Source organism: Heptranchias perlo, chromosome 31 (assembly GCF_035084215.1).
Source record: "Heptranchias perlo isolate sHepPer1 chromosome 31, sHepPer1.hap1, whole genome shotgun sequence".
NCBI lineage: Eukaryota > Metazoa > Chordata > Chondrichthyes > Hexanchiformes > Hexanchidae > Heptranchias > Heptranchias perlo.
The window spans coordinates 9,663,882-9,688,472 of NC_090355.1; the positions used below are offsets into that span (position 1 = coordinate 9,663,882).

Genomic DNA, 24,591 nt, shown 5'->3' on the forward strand with positions numbered 1-24,591 from the left:
AGCTAGTGGGTGTCGTAGGCCTCCAGTCTCACCTGTAACTCCACTTTTATACTAGATAGAATTTCATAATCTGCAGATCTGTACAATTCATCCATCTTTGTACAGTTTCAGATATCCATAGCTGGAGACCTCCCTACTTGGTTAGTTAGGTATAGGTAGTCAGCTATATATCTTTTATTTCTTATATTTAGGCTTTAAAATCATATGAGTTATGATTTTCCTCCAATCTTTAACCCTGCTCTACCTTCCCACCACCAGCATTTATTGTTTGAGTCTCCTCTCATCAGCATTATTCCTTTTCTGGAGCCTTTCCCCTTGTCTCTGCTCCACCACTGCTAGTCCGCAGCTGGTCCTGAGGTCCTTCATTTGCACTATTGATCTCTGTCCTCTGAGAGAAATAATTCTTGCCACCATTGCTAGCTGGTTTTCAGAGACGAATCACTCTCCATTGTTCTGTATGGAGAATCTGCCTAGCCTTTCCATTTCAGCTGTGTCTGACTGTATTTATCTCAAACATTTGCCCTCAAGGGCCTATTCTGGCGCCATTTGTCAGTACATTTGCTCTCTGCCCCCATATAGAGCCTTTTCTTGCTGCCACTACTTAGCTTCCACATAGTTGGAAAACATATTTTAAGAATATGAAGAACAATAAATACAAAGATCTATCAACAAGAAGATGCCCAGTATTTTTTCAAGAATTGGCAATCCTTGCCCATCTTCTTCCCTCATCTACCTTCCCATTGCCCCCTAGTCTTTAACCTGCTCTATCTTCCCTCCCCCCACTTCACTCCACTTTCCCTCTGCCCCACCTCGCCCTACTTTTTCCCTCCCCCCACTTCACTCCACCTTCGTCCAGCCCACTCTACCTTCCTCCTCTGCCAACCTTCACTGTCACAATTCTCCCTCAACTCTGGTCAAATTATCCCCTGCACTCGAAAATAAAACTTGACCTGAAGACTCCACTTCATCTTGAATCCCTGTGCACAACACCATGGGAGTTTGACCAGTAATAAAAATGGTATGTGTCGCCTAGGTTTTCATCACACTTCCTGTATCATGCCACTTGCCCATAAAGAAATTTATTCCAACCAAAGCACATTTCTTGCAGCTGATAAGTCCTCGTATAAGTTCCACCAGTTCCGCCTCATTGCCTCATTAGCAGACATTGCTTCTTTATTTTGAACTACATAGGAAAAATACAGAAGACATGCAAATGCTGTAAAGATGAGCACAATTTTCAAGGGCATCCTTTTTTATATCAATACACAGAGAAAAACCATACATCAGATCTGCATGGTAAATAAAAACTGAAACACCTGACTGAAAATTGGACCACCTATCTGTACGCCCTGTAACAGTTGCAGAATCTTGACTCTATTTTAGCATGATTCCTCATGCTATCCCATTTCACGACAGCTCTCTCACCCCATTATTACATAGAATGTACAGCACAGAAACAAGCCGTGATTATGCTCCACATGAGCCTCCTCCCACTCTATTTACTTCATCTAACCCTATCAACATATCCTTCTATTCCTTTCTCCCTCATGTATTTATCTTCTTCCATTATCATCATCATCAATCAGGCCCATCTCTCTCTCTCTCTCCCTGCCTGCCACCCTACCACAATCTTCATTCATTTTCTCCACTCATTCAGCTCTGCTTTCCAACGGCATATTGTCCAGCTCCCGGTTAGCAATGCCACAGTGACTTTATCTCAGAAACATAGGCTATTTTGAAGAAGAGCAGGGGAGTTCTCCCTGGTGTCCTGGCCAATATTTATCCCTCAACCAACATCCCTAAAATTGATGATCTGGTCATTATCACATTATTGTTTGTGGGACCTTGCTGTGTGCAGATTGGCTGCTGTGTTTCCCTACAGTACAACACTGACGACACTTCAGAAGTACTTCATTGGCTGTAAAGTGCTTTGGGATGTCCTGAGGGCGTGAAAGGTGTTATATAAATGCAAGTCTTTGTGGTCATTTTTTTTTGAAGGCTCGACTGCTAATTTGCAATTATTTGATGAGTTACTTAAGCCTTGAAATTTACATTGGGACTACCAGAATAATAATGCAGGAGACAAGCAGACTAGTTTATTTAATATATATCGGGAAAATGTTATCAATCATTAATTATTTTGACTTTTCTCTAAATATGTCCAACTGGACTGAGGTAAATACAATGAACTCCAGTTTCAGCTTTCCGTCTTGTGAAACTTTCCGCAGTGTTGATGGTAACGTTTAAGTTGTACCTCGAGCAATCAATAGGTTTATGTTTGGATTGGTCTGCCTGAACTGTCACGTTGCTTTCTGAATCACAAGGTCATCATCGTTACTTGATGTGTTCACCAGTGACGGTAATAGGATATGTGTGATGCCAGCTGACATTCTGTCAGTACATTCAGTGGTTATGTTCGTGTCTGACACTATGCATCGCACACTTGAAAGATCTTTCGCCACCCTGACTTGTCTTGTGAGTTGATCACCGTCTTTGCTCTAGTGCAGAGGTTGGAAGTCTCCTTTCAGTGACATATTTTTCAGCTGGCCTTGTACTTGCCATGTTTCCCTGTCATTTGGTGTTTTAACTGAAGTGGCAGCATATCCTTTCTTGTGTGCAAATTGAACTGAATTTACTCTGGCTTTTACTGTGAATGATGATGTTGCTGGGCATTTGTTGGCAAACAGTGGTGTCCCTTTCATGCTGATGCCATTTAATGTGCATGAGTCTGTGGCAGTCATACCATCAATGTTATTTACTGTCCAGTCTCATGTCATAGACCCAAGCTGCTGTTTTTTATTTTCCCTCCAAGATAAAGTCCTAAGTTTAAGCATTACAAGAGTCAATGTTTTATTTTTAACTTATATTTGAAGACTTCAGTTCATTCAAAGCACTGGAGCTTGAAGATTCTCTTGAAGCTTGAATGGCCTAATTAAGGAGCCGTGCTTTATCCTACTTTGCTCCACCATTGGCGGCCTTGCCTTCGGCTGGCTTGGCCCTAAGCTCTGGAATTTCCTCCCCAAACCTCTCCGCCTCTCTACCTCACTCTCTCCTCCTTTAAGATGCTCCTTAAAACCGACCTCTTTGGCCATCCTTTTGATCACCTGTCCAAATATCACCTTATGTGGCTCAGTGTCTAATTTGGTTTGAGATTCACACTTGTGAAGCGCCTTGGGACGTTTTACTATGTTAAAGGCACTATATAAAAGCACCTCGTCGTTTTTGTTGTTGTTGAGTCCATTTTCACTTGATCAATACGGAGTGTGGCGAACGGTAACGTGCAGACCCCATGTCAATGACCATCCTGTTGCTGAGACTGAACACGTACAGCATGAAAGCTGAAAGGTTGATAGTAGAAAGATGACAAATAACCAATGAAAGTCACAGTAAGACATTTGGGAAAGTTGACATTATGTCTGAACTCACAAATGGCTATTATTTTTCACCGAGAGTTATCATTCTAGAAGAATTTGATGATTTGACCAATCGAGCCTCTTAAGTGGTGGGATATGCATCTGATAGAGATCCGTAAACAAACGGTATTTGCGTTTTACACAGCATCAGGAAAGGAATCTGGGAATAGTGAAATAAGGGGTGCCATGCTGGATATTTTTTTCAAGTCCATTTGACAATAGAGGAAAGACATAAGATTGAAAAATCCAATTTTATTTTTCAGAAAATGGCCAGAAGTCCAATTGTGAGAATTAGATGCTCCTAGCTTGACACCTGATATGAGAAAATACTGGAGTTTATTAGAAAGGAAACAATTGAAAACCATCTGGGGAGACTATAGACAGAAAGACAAAGCCAGTATTGGAGAATGAAAGACAGGTTATGCCTAACAAATATAATGCAAGCCTGTGAAAATTCAATATTACTGGATTTAACTGGTATCTCTGATCTTTTATATCTCAATTTTCAAAAAACATTTGATCAGGTATCTTACCGGAGACTTGAGGCTCAAGTGAAAGGTTATTGGATCTTACATAGGAAGAGGAATAGGCCATTAAGCCCTTCGAGCCTGCTCCACCATTCAATTAGATTTATCTTCCGCAAACGGCAATTGATACTAGCTCAATTGCTAAATTTAAATCTGAGATAGATAGCTTCTAGGCAATCAAAGGTATTAAGGGATATGGGCCAAAGGCGGGTATATGGAGTTAGATCACAGATCAGCCATGATCTTATCAAATGGCGGAGCAGGCACAAGGGGCTGAATGGCCTACTCCTGTTCCTATGTTCCTATGTTCTGAGATCATGGCTGATCTGTACCTCGACTCCATTTACCCATCTTAGCTCCATATCCCTTGTTACCCTTATCTACTTACCTAACAAAAATCTGTTGATCTCAGCCTTGAAAGCTCCAATTGTCTCAGCATCCACTGTCTTTTGGGGGGAGAGAATTCCAGATTTTCACTTCCCTTTGTGTGGAAAAAGTGCTTCCTGATTTCCCTCCGAAGTGGCCTAGCCCTAATTTTCAGATTATGTACTCTCGTTCTTTATTCCCCATCAAAGGAAATAGTTTCTGTGCCTCTACCCTATCGAATCCTTTTAACATTTCAAACACCTCGTTCAGATCAACCCTTAATCTTCTATACTCAAGGGAATACAAGCTAAATTTATGCAACCTGTCCTCATAATTTTACACTCTAAGCCCCAGTATCATTCTGGTGAATCCGCGCTGCACCCCTCCAAGGCCAGTATATCCTTCCTGAGGTGCAGTGCCCAAAATTGAACACAATACTGCTGATGTGGTCTGACCAAGGCTCTTTGCAACTAAAAATTTGAAGGGAATTAGTAATTGAATAATGATTTGATTGTAAAATAGGACCCATATAAATTACAATCATTAGACTTTTAATTGGCATTACTGATTAAAATGTGCTCAGGAACTGTTCCAGATAACCTTACTGTTAATGATATTTATTAATGACCTCCAATGAGAAACTGGGTAATTATACCCTCATTACTGTCTGCCAACCATCCAGAATTCCATCTGTAATGGATTCAAATCCGACTGCTGCTTGTCTTCTGATCGTGACTATCTCAGTTGTAAAGTTCTCAGTCAGTCAGCTGATGTGGGGTGCCTCCTGGGAGTGGCAGAAGAGAAGCTAACAAGTCCATTGCATCCTGATGCAAGCCCACGTCTCTCATTGACAATAAGTCACTCATCTTGAACTTCCCTCCATTCTGTATGAAAGTAAACTGCAAAGGAGAAAATAAAATATGATTTAGAAGTATTGGCTGTACAAATGCAATACATATAAGCTTAGGACCTGAAGGTTAAATGGACATGTTAGGCTTTATCAAGAATGAAGTTAAATGGAGATCAAATTTGCTTTGAATTGCCTTGAACAGAAATTTCTCTCTCTTGCAAAAAAAAACCTTTTTTAAAAATGAAATAAAAACAAAATGCATTCTGCACAATACACATTCGAGGCCTGCTAAATGTGAAATTTATCCAACCGATCTTAGAAAATGACACTAGATTCATTTGTTAGCTAAATATCACATTCATTGGGAACCCAATGCATTTTCTAGTTACACAATGGTTCCATTTAAAATCTGAGATAATTTTGCACAACATTTTCATTTAATATGCACATCCTTGAATCCAATAATCAGGGACTGATATTAATAATAAAATTCCAGTACTTCAGCTCAAAGAGTTCTTTGCATTGGGGTTAGAGTCACTTGTGCTGTCCGGCTCATTTAGGTTGCATTGTAGTGGTGCGTGCACCCATGGACAGATGAGTAGTAGTGTTTTAATCAGCTTACTGTAAGGCTCACATCGACCGTCTATTTATGTGTTGCTACAGAAGTGCTGTAAAGGATGTGTTTTTAGTATCATCCTGTGCTGCCCGTGCCTTGGGAGACAAGAACATTGACATTTTGATTCACATTATCTCTTGGTACCGTAACCATATATCGCACCATAGCGGTGTCAGCAAAATTTTTTATCTATCCTTTCAACCAATGGATCTATAAATCTGGGCCACAGCACAAAAATAAACCACCCATTGTATAATTCAAGGCCTTTTATAGAACCAGTTTCACAGCAGTGCACATATTATACAGCTATCAAGTTCAGCTTTGTTACTGGTTCTTAAAGCTAGATATTTTTTAGAGGTTTGTGTCCACTTAACCAGAGCAACAAAGTGAGTTGATCGCTTAACAAATATGTGTCTTCAACTCAAGCCTGAAAGATATCTAACTGCAAACCTGTGGAGCAAAGGTAAGCTTCTACAATGTGATTGAATTTAAAACAGGCTTGTAGACTCATGAATTTCAAAGCCAAGACTCCAATGAGTTTGCTGTGAACTCCATTGGGTCACAGTGATCATTATAAGCAAAAATTTAGGTGAGCTGTATTTTGTTTTTCTCTGTTAAGGAAATAAGCCATGTTAGAAAAGTAGCAGGTAAGAAGAGGAAAGGCTTCATGTAAAACAGAACATTCATTTTATCAAACACATGAATGCTTCCTACTGCCAATAATTTCACCTGTTTTGTTTTCTGAAGTTCACTGCATTTTATATTGAACCAGTCATTTGTTTGGTAAGGAATTTTGTTATAGTGTCCTTAAGTTGTACTTTAGGCATTAAAATAAAGTATTTCTGTGGAGTCTCCTACACTTTGTGGTTTCATCTTGAATTTGGCTGCAAATGAGGATGGTGGTTCATCTAATGACATTTCAGTCGCAGTTATAAATGTTTAATATCACTTAAAAGACTTGAGTAACTATTACATGTCACAGCTGATTTCTTCCCTAACTCTATAAAGCTAAGTTGTTTTTGTCATGAATCTGCGAGCATTTCACGCTAAATTCAGACAGAACGCAGTGATGCAACACATTCATCTGTTCCTGCAGCTGACATGAGCTGTGAGTTCCTCTGAGACTTTAACCACTGATGTCTTTGCAAATTCCGCCACTGCAAAGATCAACTCAGTCATGACAAAGGACTCCATAGGGGCGTCATTTTAACTTTTGGCGATGGTGTATGACGGACTATATCGGATCAGCTGCCCGATTTTTCATTTCCACAATGGAAAAAAATACGCAGATTACCTGCCCGTGGCTGTTAATGGTACCGAATGGCGGTTGTGTTTATCCACATAACAATCATTGCACTTCAAAACAATTCATTATGTGAAGCACCTTGAGACTTTCGACTTGATGAGACACTATATAAATGCAACTATTATATTGTAAAGCTTTTTTGCCACAACATGTATAAAATGAAACTGTAGAGTAATTTGACATGTTGGCTTAGCTCCATAAACAAACTTACTAAGAAGACTTTTTTATCAATTTAATATAGAACCAGTTGCACGAGCTTTGAGATGTTTTCTAATCAATAAATCAAATCAACACATTTTTATGTATGACAGTTACAGCTCGTAGATGGTTAGAACTATGATGGTAATATTCTCAAAAAACCCTTGCTACATTGCATTACTTTGTGTCCTCATATATAATAGTACAAGGATTAGTTTAGCTGAATGAATGTGTTGCTGTGTTGTTGTGCGAGAGCATGATGACCACATGCATCCGTTGGTATTTGGAAGAGCAGCATAAATTGCACAATGCCATATGCATAAATTCAAGTCGAGATACAGATATCTAGTCTGCATTCCATTAAAACTATGAATATTTTACATGCAAAGCATGATTGAGTTATTTACTTTGACATAAAGCTCAATTTGCACAGTCTTGATGGCACAAATAGAGATGATATACCTCACTAACCCTTGTTTATTACCATTGATTTTACTGGTTCACTCAATTATGAAGATCTTGTGTCTTAGATTGAATAGAAGGTTTTCTTATTTAGTTAAAATGGTAGAATTGGAGACCGCCTTTTTTTCTTCTTTGTGCAAATTCACGTTCAATAAAGTTTGATTTGTTCCAAAGGGACAGGTTTCCGTCGTTAGATATATTGTTTTATTTTACTATTTGTGACAAAAATGGGACAAGCCTGGCTCCCTTGCAAAGCACACTTTTATCGCAGCCATTTTTTCCAACCTTGTCTGACAAAATGGTCAGTTGGAATAAAATGATGCGAATTCTATCAGTGTACCACTGATTTGGCAAAGCTCTTTGCGCACTAGAAACATAAATTGGCCAATTTTGCTCCTGTGCCAACGCTGAATAAAATGACAGTTTCCACACAAATACGGTCTTTATCCTTTTTTGTCATCTAGACCACTTCTGTGTTACAAAGTGGATCAGTGGATTGTGAACAGTGCTAGGATTTGCTCTTCGGAATGAGGAAGGAACAAGAGTCCACTAATGGCAATTCCATTTGAAAATGAATGTAAAAGCTGGTCATTGTGCAAATAATTTCACCAGGTCCTTTTCCCCCCTTCTCTCTCATTTTATTACAATTCAAACTCTGCTGGTTGCATATAATGGAATAGGATGATAGATTTATTTCCACATTGGCTCAAATTATTGATGTATCGGCCTAAATTACGTGCTCAAGTCCTGTAGTGAGGCTTGAACCAACAACCTTCCAACTCTCGGGTAAGACTTCTACCTAACTGACCCAAATTGGCACTTGTGCTAATAATACAGGTCAGATTTGCTTAATATGTCAGCTTTTGCCCAGTTAATAAACAATGAATAATTAAAAACATTTACCAATCAAAGCATGCAACTAAGTTTCCAAAGAATTTATTGGTAGTTAACTATAAGGTCTATATCTGTGTTTTTTGTCTGTTTGCATTCAGAATGTACCCTAGCATTAGAATATTATTGAAAATTTCATGCATTTTTAGACCAACAGAGCAGGGAGACCTAATAGGAGTTTAATTGTTTGTTAGGTTACTGTTCTTAACCATGCACCTGGCATATTCCTATAAGACATTAATGCAAGTGGGGAGTAACAAAGCATTCCAGTGCCGTGACTATGTACATAGTGTGGTTAATATAAACCGCCTTGCAGGTAGCAGCTCAGGTATGGTGTGTGCAAACAATTTGGTCTTTGAGCCAACAGAGCTGACCTTTGTTGTTCCAAGCCTTAAAGGAATCTATTCAGAACAAATGCAGGGGGCTAGCTCATTTACCCAGCGCTTGATGCGCATCGAGCACCTGGATGTGGGTTGATATATTCAAGGAAGTTCCCAATTGCAGCTTCACCACAAAAATGCAATCCTCCAGCAGTCAATTCTTGAGTGACATTGGCAAAAATTTGCTAGAAGGTCACTGTGAGGAAAGTAGAGCTTTTGTCCTGAGATGTGTACATTTTATATCGCTGTATCTGTAATAAATATATACAAAAAAATAATATGTTAATTGTCACGCATAGTGTGCAATTCTTGTAAATTTTACAACCACCAGCAAAAATTGGGCCTCTCGAACGATGCTGGCCTTGTCCTTCTCTCCCATCCGCACTGCCACCTCATGCAGCTCACTCCCTCCACCACTCCTCATGTGCTGGTGCCTTTCCCCTCTCTCCATAACCCCATGTGCAGCCTCTCCCACTCTCCCTCTACATCCTGGCCTCTTTTGTCTGAATGCCATGCTGGCCTTCAGCTGGTTTTCTATTTTAGTTTAAAATGCAAAATCGACTATTACTGTATTTGCCAACTGTGTACAGCCCCAGCCCACTGTGCAGAAAACCTTTGTGCAAGTCCTTACACACCCGAGTACCGCCCCCCACCTCCCCCACCAACTTCCCAGTGCTCCAAAACACTGAACCCCCTCCTTGTATCAGTGCTTTCAAATCCCACCAGTTGCCTTCCTTACTCAAAACAAATTCAAGAAATCAAGAGATTAAAAAAATGCAGAATATGATTCCAAACAGGCAGACAGCATGGCCGAGTTACTAAATGAGTACTTTGCATCTGTCTTTACCAATGAAGAAGATGCTGCCAGAGTCTCAGTAAAGGAAGACGTAGTTGGGATACTGAATAGGCTAAAAATTGCTGAAGAGGAGGCACTAGAAAGGCTCACTTAAAGTTGATAAGTCACCCGGTCCGGATGGGATGCACCCAAGGTTGCTGAGGGAAGTAAGGGTGGAAATTGTAGAGGTACTGGCCATAATCTACAGGGGTGGTGCCAGAAGACTGGAGAATTGCAAATGTTACACCCTTACACCCTTGTTCAAAAAAGGGTGTAAGGATAAACTCAGCAACTACAGGCCAGTCAGTTTAACCTCAGTGGTGGGGAAACTTTTAGAAACAATAATCCGGGACAGAATTAGCAATGACTTGGACAAGTGTGGATTGATTAGGGAAAGCCAGCACGGATTTGTTAAAGGTAAATCTTGTTTAACTAACTTGATAGAGTTTTTTGATGAGGTAACAGAGAGGGTAGATGAGTGCAACGTAGTTGATGTGGTGTTTATGGACTTTCAAAAGGCATTTGCTAAATGTCGCATAATAGGCTTGTCTTCAAGATTGCAGCCCATGGAATAAAGGGGGCAGTAGCAGCATGGATACAAAATTGGCTAAGTAACAGGAAGCAGAGAGAAGTTGTGAACGGTTGTTTTTCGTACTGGAGGGAGGTATACAGTGGTGTTCCCCAGGGGTCGGTACTAGGACCACTGCTTTTCTTGATATGTATTAATGACTTGGACTTGGGTGAACAGGGCACAATTTCCAAATTTGCAGATGACACAAAACTTGGAAGTATAATGAACAGTGAGGAGGATAGTGATAGATTTCAAGAGGATATAGACAGGCTGGTGGCATGGACGGGAACGTGGCAGATGAAATTTAATGCAGAAAAATGTGAAGTGATACATTTCAGTAGGAAGGAGGAGGAGAGGCAATATAAACTAGAGAGCACAATTCTAAAAGGGGTACAGGAACAGAGAGATCTGGGGGTATATGTGCACAAATCATTGAAGGTGGCAGGGCAGGTTGAGAAAGCAGTTAAGAAGGCTTACGGGATCCCGGGCTTTATAAATAGAGGCATAGGGTACAAAAGCAAGGAAGTCATGATGAACATTTATAAAACACTGATTCGACCACAACTGGAGTGTTATGTCCAGTTCTGGGCATTGCAGTTTAGGAAAGATGTGAAGGCCTTAGAGTGGGTACACAAAAGATTTACGAGAATGATTCCAGGGATGAGGGACTTCAGTTACATGGATAGACTGGAGAAGCTGGAGTTGTTCTCCTTGGAACAGATAAGATTGAGAGGAGATTTGATAGAGGTATTTAAAATCATGAAGGGTCTAGACAGAATAGATAGAGAGAAATTGTTCCCATTGGCGGAAGGGTCAAGAACCAGAGGACATAGATTTAAGGTGATTGGCAAAAGAACCAAAGGTGACATGAGGAAAAACTTTTTTACACAGCGAGTGGTTAGCATCTGCAATGCATTTCCAAAAGGGGTGGTTGGTGCAGATTCAATCATGGCCTTCAAAAGGGAACTGGATAAGTACTTGAAAGGAAAAAATTTGCAGGGCTGCGGGGATAGGGCAGGGGAGTGCTCTTGCATAGAGCCGGCACCGACTCGATGGGCCGAATGGCCTCATTCCGTGCTGTAACCTTTCTGTGATTCTATGATCCTGTGATCACCAATCTCAATGATTCAAAATCTCCTCTATTAATAAAAAAAACGCACAAATCACTTCTTCAAATATTATGTAGCACAGTGCTTGTATTTTGAACTGTTTCCTTGTAGATATACAGGGTCAGCTGTAGCCATGTTAGGAATTGATATTAGTGTGGGCACAGTGCGTTACATTAGTTTGCTTGCTACTTTGAATTATTGGGCAGGAAATTGCTCCCACCCGCGTGGCAAGGCTGGTCGCACAAAAACCACGAAGATACTTACCTCATGGTCTCCGACGTCCACTTGCTCCCTCTTCAATTTTTTTTAAGTTCGGCGCTGTGATTTCAGCACAGGTTCCTTCGTATCAATAGAGACTGTGGGAATGGAAGCCATGCCCAGAGAATCTGTCATGAAGAGAAGTCACACCCACAAGCAGGCAAGTAGAAATCATTCCTTCACAGTTAACTTCTGTATGTTAGTTTAAATAAAAATTTAACATATCTTTTTATAAAAAAGCCAAGCAAATGATTTAATTTAATGAAACTTACAGAAGTTAAAAGTAAAAAAAAGTTTTTAATTTTTATTTATTTTTTAATGATCAAGAAATATTAAAATAAGTGTAATCTGACATTCCACACTTTAAAATTTGTCATTAACAGTCATTGTGCTTTTAAAAAGTAGTGTGGAGCTGGTATTTTCTAGTATACCTTTTGGTGGCGTAAGTATCTTCGTTCTAGCTGGGCAGATGGGTACGTTTACGAATGTTTAATGATTTTATTGATTGTAGCGTAGGTAGCCCTTTAATTCGGACCTGTCAAACCGAAGGCGAGCCAATGGGAGCAAGTTCACATTTCCGGGTTTTAGTGCGCATTCGTGAACTTGCTCCCTGTCTTCGGCGGTTTGAGAGAACGCCATCGAGGAACGGTGTCCTCGGGTGAGTAATTTCTGGGCCATTATTTGAGATAATTCTGCAGCCTAACTATTACAATGAGTGCCTCTTAAAATGCATGTGCAAACAAAGAAAGGTATGCAAGGTTTAAACACAAACTTTCCCAGAGTGTTGCAATTCAATTTATGTGGGATAAAGGGATACTGCAAGACAACAAACAGCATGTAAAAGCTTCTATAGTCATTCTCAATGACTAAATTCAATATTAATCAAAAGAAAGGGTGTTGCCACATCCAGTTTGAATAATCTGGCTTTAATCCAACGATATTTGTATTTGGAGTTGGTGATCCCTTTGGTAGTCAAGTACAAACTGCATTGTCGCAAAGGGCATTTTAGAGGAAAAATTTAATGCGACTTATTGCTGAGAGAGCAGAGCTCTTTTGGTTTGTGAGAGAATGTAATACCAAAGGGATGTTTTTTTGGAAAGTTTCCGCACAAGGACCTCTGAAAAAAATCACCAAGTTGAAACGAATTAGGATATATATAGTGCCCATACTGAGGCACTGACTGTGGGCACTGTGCAGTATGCAAGTGAGCATTACAAATATGGAAGGCTCCAATTCTAGTGCCCATATTGAGGCTCTGAATGAGTCAGCACAGTCTCAGTCAGTGCCTCAATATGGGCACTACAACTTGCTACAGCATCCCTGAGCTACTGAGTGGAAACAAAATCAGCCAAACTCTTGGTCTTGATCGTTGTCTGATGACCCATGCTGGAAAGTGTATGTTTGTGAATGTTGGAGGAGAACAGCAATGTCTGGGAAAGTAATACCCTCTATGCTAGAATGGCCCATTGCAGGGTTGCCGTCCCTGGCTGGACTGTATTCCTCGAGGTTTCATCATATGACCTCCCGCTGCCTCACCTTTACTCTCCTCCCACTGGTCGCCCAATAAACATAGAAAGTAGGAGTAGGCCATTCGGCCCTTCGAGCCTGCTCAGCCATTCAATATGATCATGGCTGATCCTCGATCTCAATACCATATTCCCGCTCTCTCCCTATACCCCTTGATGCCTTTTGTGTCTAGAAATCTATCTAGTCCATAATGGCAACTACAATACCCACAATCCTCTGCGCTCCAGAAACTGCTCTATCCATCATGTGGTTTTACCACAGCATGCATATGCCAGGGCTGTATTGCATCCTGGTCGGGGTGTGGTCCTGCTGTTTGCTGTGAGACTGAGCGGAGCGAAACAAGAGTAGAAACTTACCCTCTGATTTTTCTCTCGGATTGCCCGCAAAAGCATTCGGGAGATTAATCTTGAACTCCGGGAGACTCCAGGAATGCAGTCCAGCCAGAGACGGCAACCCTGCATTCTGGGAGGGTTCCACAGAGACTCATAGTCTAGGTTTTCACAGGGGGCTGGCTCCTTGGGCAAGACACCCGAACCCCCAAAAATGCGTCAGTAAACTTATGAAAGGAGAAGTGGGGGGGATGAATTGTTTCAAGAGTGAGTGCTGATGACATTAAAGGGGAAAATAGCTTGAAGGAGTTACTGGATATGAAGCATAATGTCAACACCCTCTTGAGTTAATACTCAATTGATGATTTAGATGGCCTCTCACAATGTGTCCTCAACGTCTGTACCATGATGATGTCATAGCAAATTATCACTCAAACAATAATATTTACAAATCAAAAAAATATCAAAGTTACGTTTCTACCAATACTAAAATTCCTTGATAATTATTTGACTTTTTTTTAAACAGGATCTCTTTAAAATACATGAAGTATGTAGAGTATTTTTACAGTGTAAGGACCTAGGAGATGAGATTTAAATAATGCAGCATCCCATCATGTTAATAAACGAAACTGTCAAAAAACCTGCTGGGAGCATTATAGAGAGTTTCAGTTGTGTCCAGCTGTCTGCCCTATCATTAATTTTCAACTCTGATGTTTTTGCATGAGAAGAAGATTGCTGTGTCAGAGCCTGAAAAAAGAAATCCTAAATGTCAAAATTTCCAAACAATTAATTAAGTCATTATTTGCACAATTCGTTTCACGGGACGGAAATTACGTTTTTGATGTGAGATGATACCCAAAGGCACAGAAATGCAAGGGATGGTTCTGACTCGATTCTTGTTGCACCCCTCCTGTCCTCAATCAAGAATTGATACAGTTAGATTAAGTTATTTCTTAGCAGAGTGTCTACCGAGTTATGAGGGGAGGGGACATAATCGTGAAGCCAACGGTCCAGGCATCGGTGAGAGACACGGTGCAAAGGTTAATTTCCTCCTGCGACAGATTGCTGATGGCATGTTGCATCAACTTCATAGAATCTTTTAGCACAGAAGGAGGCTATTCGGCCCAATGTGCCTGTGCCGGCTCTTTGAAAGAGCCACTTCCCTGCTCTTTTCCTCATAGCCCTGCAAATTTCTCCTTTTCAAGTATATATCCAATTCCATGTTGAAAGTTACTTTTGAATCTGCTTCCACCGCCGTTTCAGACAGTGCATTCCAGATCATAACAACTCATTGCATAAAAAAAATTGTCCTCGTCTTCCCTCTGGTTCTTTTGCCAATTGTCTTAAGTCTGTGCCCTCTGGCTACCGACCCTAGTGCCAGTGGAAACAATTTCTCCTTCGTTGCTCTATCAAAACCCATCATGATTTTGTGCACCTCAATTAGATCTCCTCTTGACCTTCTCTGCTTCAAGGAGAACAATCCCAGCTTCTCTAGTCTCTCCACATAACTGAAGTTCTTCATCCCTGGTATCATTCCAGTAACTTGGCTCTGCACCCTCTCCATGGCCTTGACATCCTTTGTTGAGTATCTGCACTGCGTCAATGATCTGGGGGCTGGTTTGGACAGGGGTTGTCCATTGTCTGCAAATTAAAGGGTTAGAGAACAGCGCCTGTCATTTTTTGTTTGCCCTTCCTTTTCTATTTTTGCTGGTCCTTTTTTTGCTTCTGTTTCATGCTTTATTTGGAAGGAGGGATTGAATTTATTTGACTGATTGCACTGTGCTTTATGACACTGATGCTGTGCTGAATATTAACCTATCTTTATACTGCTTCTTGTAGTTTGTAATTTAATTTAAAAATATATAAATTGAACTTAAGTCTCACCAAATTAAACACAGCTCAAGCTCTTATAAATTAGTTTAAATAAGGTTTAAAATAATGATTGAGAAAGACATGAGCTAGACAAAGACCAAAGTAATAGATTGGAAGAACGCTGATTTTGAGGGGATGAGAATGGAATCAGGGAAGGTAAACTGGAAAAAAATGTTAACAGACAAAGAGATAGAACAGCAGTGTGAAATATTTAAAACGGTGATTCATAGAGTTCAGGAGAAATATATTCCTCTTAAAAGCAAGAACAAACTGGCCAATAATGAAACACAATGGATGAATAAAGAGATAAGGGCAAAATTGAAACTAAAGAAAAAGGCATACACTAAGTACATGGACAATAAAGGAAAGGATGACAAAAGGGAATACAAAGAGATCAGGAAAGAAATCAAAAAATCAATTAAGAAAGCAAAGAGGAACTATGAAATTAAATTTTGAAGGAATATATAACGAAACAGTAGATTATGCTACAAGCACATATATAACAAAAGAAAAATCAGAATAGGGATAGGGCCATTAAGGGATGCACAAGATAAACTCACAGGTAATGAAAGTGAAATGGCAGAAATATTGAATAGTTACTTTGCCTCAGTATTTACCAGGGAGACTAAGATGGTGGGCAGGACATTAGAAGAAGAGATCAAAAAAGATATAAGGACATTTAAGATAGAAAGGTGGGAGATAGTTGATAAACTCATCAAACTTAGAGAGGATAAAACCCATGATCCGAGTCGATTGCAACCGCAAATATTGTAAGAAGTTATGGAGGAGATACAGTGGATGATCCACCTCGGCCTCCTCCCAATATCCCCACCATCACAGAAGCCAGTCTTCAGCCAATTCGATTCACTCCACGTGATATCAGGAAATGGCTGAGTGCACTGGATACAGCAAAGGCTATGGGCCCCGACAACATCCCAGCTGTAGTGCTGAAGGCTTGTGCTCCAGAACTAGCTGCGCCTCTAGCCAAACTGTTCCAGTACAGCTACAACACTGGCATCTACCCGACAATGTGGAAAATTGCGCAGGTACGTCCTGTCCACAAAAAGCAGGACAAATCCAATTGTGCCAATTACCGCCCCATCAGTATACTCTCAATTGTCAGCAAAGTGATGGAAGGTGTCGTCGACGGTGCTATCAAGCGGCACTTACTCACCAATAACCTGCTCACCGATGCTCAGTTTGGGCTCCGCCAGGACCACTCGGCTCCAGACCTCATTACAGCCTTGGTCCAAACATGGACAAAAGAGCTGAATTCCAGAGGTGAGGTGAGAGTGACTGCCCTTGACATCAAGGCAGCATTTGACCGAGTGTGGCACCAAGGAGCCCTAGTAAAATTGAAGTCAATGGGAATCAGGGGGAAAACTCTCCAGTGGCTGGAGTCATACCTAGTACAAAGGAAGATGGTAGTGGTTGTTGGAGGCCAATCATCTCAGCCCCAGGACATTGCTGCAGGAGTTCCTCAGGGCAGTGTCCTAGGCCCAACCATCTTCAGCTGCTTCATCAATGAAATTCCCTTCATCATAAGGTCAGAAATGTTGATATTCGCTGATGATTGCACAGTGTTCAGTTCCATTCGCAACCCCTCAAATAATGAAGCAGTCTGAGCCTGCATGCAGCAAGACCTGGACAACATCCAGGCTTGGGCTCATAAGTGGCAAGTAACATTCGCGCCAGACAAGTGCAAGGCAATGACCATCTCCAACAAGAGAGAGTCTAACCACCTCCCCTTGACATTCAACGTCATTACCATTGCCGAATCCCCCACCATCAACATCCTGGGGGTCACCATTGACCAGAAACTTAACTGGACCAGCCATATAAATACTGTGGCTACAAGAGCAGGTCAGAGGCTGGGTATTCTGCAGCGAGTGACTTACCTCCTGACTCCCTAAAGCCTTTCCACCATCTACAAGGCACAAGTCAGGAGTGTGATGGAATGCTCTCCACTTGCTTGGATGAGTGCAGCTCCAACAAGACTCAAGAAGCTCGACACCATTCAGGACAAAGCAGTCCGCTTGATTGGCACCCCATCCACCACCCTAAACATTCACTCCCTCCACCACTGTCGCACAATGGCTGCAGTGTGTCCCATCCACAGGATGCATTGCAGCAACTCCCCAAGGCTTCTTTGACAGCATCTCCCAAACCCGCGACCTCTACCACCTAGAAGGACAAGAGCAGCAGGCACATGGGAACAACACCACCTGCACATTCCCCTCCAAGTCACACACCATCCCGACTTGGAAATATATCGTCGTTCCTTCATCGTCGCTGGGTCAAAATCCTGGAACTCCCTTCCTAACAGCACTGTGGGAGAACCGTCACCAGACGGACTGCAGCGGTTCAAGAAGGCGGCTCACCACCACCTTCTCAAGGGCAATTAGGGATGGGCAATAAATGCTGGCCTCGCCAGTGATGCCCACATCCCATGAACTAATAAAAAAAAGATAGCAGAAGTGCTATTACATATATATATATATATACAAATCATTTGAAAAGATAATAGTGCCAGAAGACTGGTGGACAGCTAATGTTCTATCTCCCTTTTTAAATAGGGAACTATAGCTTAACATCGGTGGTAGGAAAGATAATGGAATCTTTACTCAAAGCTGCAATAGGGAAACATCTAGAGAACAAAAATATGATAAAGAACAGCCAGCACGGATTTCAAAAGAGAAAGTCATGTCAGACCAATCTTATTGAATTCTTTGAAGAAGTAACAGAAAAGTAGACAAGGGTAATGTAGTAGATGTAATATGTTTGGATTTTCAAAACACCTTCGATAAGGTACCACATTGCAGACTCATGACTAAGGTCAGAGCATGTGGAGTCAGGGGACAGGTATCAGAATGTATAGCAAGTTGACTAAAAAACAGAAAAAAGAGAGTAGGCATTAAGATAGCTGCTCAGATTGGCAAAAGGTGGGAAATGGTGTTCTCCAGGGATCGGTGCTGGGACCACTGTTGTTCACAATTTACAGAAACTATTTGGATTCGGAAGTACAATTTCAAAATTTGTGGATGTTGGAAATATGCTGTTATTAATGCTACCAAGGGTTGTTAATTCTTCTTAATAATAAATTCCATGATGATTCGGGCCGAGTACGAAGTGATACATTTCGGTAGGAAGGACGAGGAGAGGCAATATAAACTAAAGGGCACAATTCTAAAAGGGGTACAGGAACAGAGCGATCTGGGGGTATATGTGCACAAATCATTGAAGGTGGCAGGGCAGGTTGAGAAAGTGGTTAAAAAAGCATACGGGATCCTGGGCTTTATAAATCGAAGCATAGAGTACAAAAGTATGGAAGTCATGATGAACCTTTATAAAACGCTGGTTTGGCCACAACTGGAGTATTGTGTCCAGTTCTGGGCACTGCACTTCGGGAAAGATGTGAAGGCCTTAGAAAGGCTGCAGAAGAGTTTTACTAGAATGATTTCAGGGATGAGGGACTTCAGTTACGTGGATAGACTGGAGAAGCTGGGGTTGTTTTCCTTGGAACAGACGATTGCGAGGAGATTTGGTAGGGGTATTCAAAATTATGAAGTGTCTAGACAGAGTAGATAGTGGGAAATTGTTTCCATTGGCGGAAGGGTCAAGGACCAGAGGACATAGATTTAAGATGATTGGCAAAAGACCCAAAGGTGACATGAGGAAAAACTTCTTTACACAGCGAGTGGTTAGGATCTGGAATGCACTGCCCGAGGGGATGGTGGAGGCAGATTCAATCATGGCCTTCAAAAGGGAACTGGATAAGTACGTGAAAGGAAAACATTTGCAGGGCTACAGGGAAAGGGCGGGGGAGTGGGACTAGCTGGGTTGCTCTTGCAAAGAGCCGGCGTGGACTCGAGGGGCCGAATGGTCTCCTTCCGTGCTGTAACCTTTCTATGATTCTATTTCTATGATTTTAAACGTGCAAGCTTTGTTATAGACACAAGAACAATGTTCTAAAGCAGTTATACCAAACACAAGTGTTTATATAATAATGTTCTAATACAGTTATATCAAATAAACAAGTATTATACAGTCTGATGATCCCTTGGAGATGTCTGGCTGATCAGACCTTGTGCATACGTTATGTGAACCTCTGCTGTCCTGAGAAGCTGCTTCTAACTTTTAGTGGGACAAAGCCCCAGTTCTTATATCTTTCTGAAGCATATTTCCTTCTAGTAACTTAAAGACATTCGCCCCATGATGCCACCTGTCCCAGACATCTTCTCCCAGGATGCCCATTATTCCAGACATCTTTCGGATATCCATTCTATGGGGTTAACTGTTGTCAATTTTGTCTAGCTTATGGGGGAGGGACATGCCCTTATCTTTCTGTGTAGGCATAGCCACAATCTTAATGTGCATTGTTCGGATGCTGACATTTAAGATGTCTCATCCTGTGTATGCCAATCACGAAGGTTATCTGAACAAAGCTCCCGCAATTAACATAACAGGATTAGTCTGTGTCTATGTCCTGACCTTTTGATTATGCCTTGGGATGTCTTGTTATCTGTTCCTGACAATTGGTCTTCAATGTGTCTGTTTCATGCTTCTATTGTCTCTGCAATTTTCCCAATCACTTTGCCTGATGTCAGACATATCAATTCCTGTGGAATGTTGGCTCCCTTTGTATTCTCAGAGACGCAAGGTCTGCGTTTCACACAGCATCGCTTTTTAGCCAAATGCCTGAAACTTTGCAGGATGGGATACATGATTCTGATTTGGTCTAGAAATCATATTTCTAATAGCAGACGATACCAAATTGGGGGATGTCTTAATACAAAGGAAGAATGCATCAAAGTGCAAGAGGACCTTATAAACTCGCAGAAATGGCGTGTAATTAGCAAATGAATTTCAATATAGATAAGTATAGGTGGTGCATTTTGATAGGAAGAATAACAAGGCCACATACTGCTTTGATAATAAGAGTCTAAATGGGATACTGGAGCAAAGGGGTCTGGGGATATAGGTACATAAATCACTAAAAGTAGCGACGCAGGTTAATAAGGTCATGAAATAGGCAAATCAAACACTGGCGCTCATTTCTAGACGGTTGCCATTATGTATGGAAAACCATTGATACCAATCAAGTCAGTTCAGTGTTGCTCGACCTGTGAAGTGTAAATCGGGTGAGATGGCCTAAACTGACTCCAAAGTGAATTGAAGTGGGGGTTCCTCCATCAGGGAGTCTTGCCCTGCTTTGCTCAGGTATCAAGTTGATTCCGATTCAAGTTACATTTATACAATAAAGCAGCATAGGTGTGAATCCATAAAACTTCACACCAAAACTATACCCATAGTCTAAATGTACCCAGACGTGTTTCCAGCTTTGTATACTTAACGGCAATGTACCCAGTAACCTGGGAACTGCAAGACAAAAGGGAAATAATGAATATTGTTGAGAATGAGTGGAACAGGACAAAAAAGGAAAATTTAGGCGAGAAACAATGAAGTCATTATTCACAATTACAGCTGTCAATTTGAGGGCACTCAGTAAGCTCTTAAACAGTCTGTGGCCAAGGTACTTCACATGAGGGGAAGCTCCACCTAAAGCCAAAAGCTGTGCTGTGCCTAAATTACAAACTGCAAGATATCCATTCGCTCAGCAGATATTGTTCTCTTTGCAGAAGAAAGCTGCACAAAGGCCAAAATGGGTCGCTTACTGCAGCAGATGATCCCACACGGCTCCATCGAGGAGACCATAATGGGAAACTAGGGATGGGCTATAAATGTGGCCTTCCAGCATTGTCCACATCCCGAGAACAATTTAAAAAAAGATGGATGACTTAGAGTGGGATGCCATACATGGCATTGGTGACATGCAGGCAGGAAGATAGGAATGTGCCCCTTTTTGCTGTACCTGCTGATGTTCATTGGGCAAACGTGTTTCAGCAATTATAAAGCAGTGGTGTGTCACAAAATGCACTCTCTATTGTCTGTCCAGCAACAACATAAAGTGGGAATGCTGCACAGGGTAGAGGTGAGCCCTGGATATCCTCCAATGATGACAGCAGATATTCCTTCTCTTCCTCTCCTCAATGATACATGCTGCTGTGTAGATGCAAAGAGATGAGTCACACCTTTCCATGTCTACTGCTCCCTGCTCGACCTCTACCTTTATAGTGGACATCATTGAAATCTCAATCGCTGGGAGGCAAGAGTGAGTACATCAACACATTATCTAGTAATTGGTGCTTAACAAGCCAAAAAGCAGTTAACACTGGATGTGTCAGTTAACATGCATTGGATCAATTCGCCCTGGGAGGAAGTTTAGGACTGTTAAGGTAAGGCAGAAATGAGTGAATGCTCTTTTAATGTTTACAAGCAAAATTACTCCATGTTGATGTACATTGGCAAGTGAGTTAGCCCTGACACAGAGCAATTTCATCCCCTTCATCAGGAGAACTTTGTTGGAAGTGCAACTGAGGTAATAAAACCAAAATAAGAATCCCAAGTTATCACTGCAGTTAATCCAAATCCTGTTAGTTCAGAAATGTTTCAGGATCATGTCTCCTTAATTCTACTTTGTAGTGCTCAGTGCAACGACTGTGCAGCAAATTGTCCGTTGCAGATCTAATCCAATGGCATATTTTTTGAAGAAGTCAGTTGCGAGGTTCTACTCCTAAGCAAACATGCTAATTATTTGTGTACTCTGGTGTCTGCAAATGACTGAGTCGCTGGTAATGATTGTTTCGGGGAAGTGCAGTTTCAGTGTTAATTTGTGAAAGCTCACACCATCCACAGAGGTAAACCTACAAATTTTGATTGATAGGGATGAGCAAGAAGATTCAAAGTTTCGCTGCTCACGGACCTGCAACTTGGCAGATTTCGACTTAAAACATTGCGAACAATCCATTCCAAAGACAGGTTAGGTATTACCACTGGTCCTTAAGGAGCAAATGAAAATTTTGCACAACCTTGCTGAAGAACATCTGTGGAAAGAAACGAGCAAGAGATTTTATTCATATCCTTTTGAGTGACTAAGGCATGTTCGTATAATCCGAATCAAGTCTGAGCGTTTCATTTAAGTTAGAAAATGACGACATCTAGAATGCAGATGGACGAACACATTGCTAGGATTTGCTAGGAAAATAACAGTGAGAATGTGCACACTGTTATTATTGTTGTTATACTCAGCAACTTGTGGAGAGGAAGAGTTACCCTGTGAATTGTGAATCCCACAAATTGCTGGACGATACGCACCACTCTACCGTTAGCCTCGCAAAAATGGGTGCTCGCCATCAACCTCCCCATGAGTTTCAAGAAATCGCTGCATTTGCTCATAAATTACCAATAAAACTCACCACAGAAAGTTAAGGCTGGTATTTGATGACGTAAGGATCTTTTTAATGAAAAGATTTATGTTCCTCCAATGCCACTCAACCCTTCCGGCCGAGAAAGGGAACCATTGAAACTGCGGAGTCTCATTCCTGCAGGTACTAAAAAATTGTAAATTTCTTTTTACTTTTCCTCCTAGTCTTTTTTTTCTCTCTCTTAATCCAATCTTTCTTTCCCTCTCTTTATTTCTTTTTCTGTACCTGATTTGACTCTAATTCACCCTATTTCCTTTTCCATCATTCCTGTTTCTTTCTCAATTCGTGAATCTCATTGGTTAATGTTGGCCCCGTCATTCACCAAGGCCCCAGATGCCCCGCTGCCCTCATACCATTACCAGCTCACACTACCAGCAATTTGCAGCGCAAAAAATTTCTGTGCTGAAGGGTGAGGGAAAAAGTCTAACGAACGGGGCATGCCGTGAGATGTCCCACTCCAGCAAGTTCTGGGCCAATATGTTTCGGTCTTATGCTGTCTTTCGATACAGACCAAAAGCCATTCTTTTCCCCTTCAGACAATAAATGTTTCAGAGTCAGTGGTTCACTATACAATAATTGATGGAATCTTTCATTTAAAAGACAATACTTGCTCAGCCATTCTACAGTGCTTGCTTAATAGGAATGCCAGGTTAAAGGAACATTTTACTTGCTGCAGGGTCATTCTCCTGAGTAGACATTGACCATATCGGTTGGTGACTGGCTCTTAAATTAATTCTGGTGGGTTTGTTTTGAACTTATGCAAGAAAGATGGTGGTGTCACCTTGATACATGACTGGAGACTGTCAAAAGAGGAATATTTGTGGTTCACTCTTTGCAATGGAGTACTCTTTACTTCTGGGAGTTGGGTTTGAAATCGAGTCGAGAAAGCTTTCTGGCAGCTAAAGGTCGGAAGGGAAATTAATTTAAAAATCTCAACACGATACCCGCTGGGACCTGAGATCAAAGCACAAACCATTTGCCATATTGAACATTAAGTGGCATTGACAGGGCAATTAAACTTAATGGTAGAAGAATCTGAAATATCACACGAATGCACCAGGATTTGGGGGGGTGGGGAGGGGGGTGCTGGCGGGAGTCTCTTATTATGTCGAGGGCTAAGCCGCATGATTGGAAAAATGTCGAGGAACTTCTTGCTCTGCATCTGATTGATATTATCATTGATTTGCGAGTATTTGACACTTGTCTTGTGTGCAAGTTGGTGAATAATGATTTCCCTTCACCCCTGCTGACCTTGGTTTATAAAAGGAACATCCCAGGTTTGATTCCTGAGACCAGATTTCACCTGGTCATAATACGATTAAGAACATAAGAACATCAGAAATAGGAACAGGAGTAGGCCATTCAGCCCCTCGAGCCTGCTGCACCATTCAATCAGATCATGGCTGATCTTTGACCTCAACCCCACTTTCCTGCCCGATTCCCATATCCCTTGATTTCACGAGAGTCCAAAAATCTATCGATCTCAGCCTTGAATATATTCAACGACTTAGCATCCACAGCCCTCTGAGGTAGGGAATTCCGAAGATTCACAAACCTCTTTGTGAAGTAATTCCTCCTCATCTCAGTCTTAAACGGTCGACCTCTTATCCTGCGACTATGCTCCCTAGATTAGAAAGGATGTGTGTTGGTGATGTTGCCACACGGAGCCCGCAGAGGAAATCTGCCTCACAGCCTGTGCTGAATTAATTTGATTTCAGCCAGGGATGTGTAGGGACACTACAATTGGTCTCTGCGT

At 41.3% G+C, this 24,591-nt stretch overlaps 1 protein-coding gene and 1 long non-coding RNA gene across 10 annotated transcripts in view; one reads left to right on the plus strand and one right to left on the minus strand.

Annotated features, from left to right (window-relative positions):
• Positions 1-24,591, plus strand: part of LOC137300492 (uncharacterized) — a 418,621-nt gene that overhangs the window by 105,556 nt on the left and 288,474 nt on the right. The gene's annotated exons all lie outside the window — the stretch shown is intronic.
• Positions 947-24,591, minus strand: part of LOC137300493 (uncharacterized) — an 82,319-nt gene continuing 58,674 nt past the window's right edge. The window contains exons 2-3 of one of the 2 annotated variants that reach the window (XR_010958113.1): positions 9,067-9,260; positions 947-5,205 (exon numbers count right to left, since the gene is read on the minus strand). This is a non-coding gene — a long non-coding RNA (uncharacterized lncRNA). The remainder of the gene's footprint in view (positions 5,206-9,066; positions 9,261-24,591) is intronic. The other variant, XR_010958114.1, reaches the window with a different exon arrangement.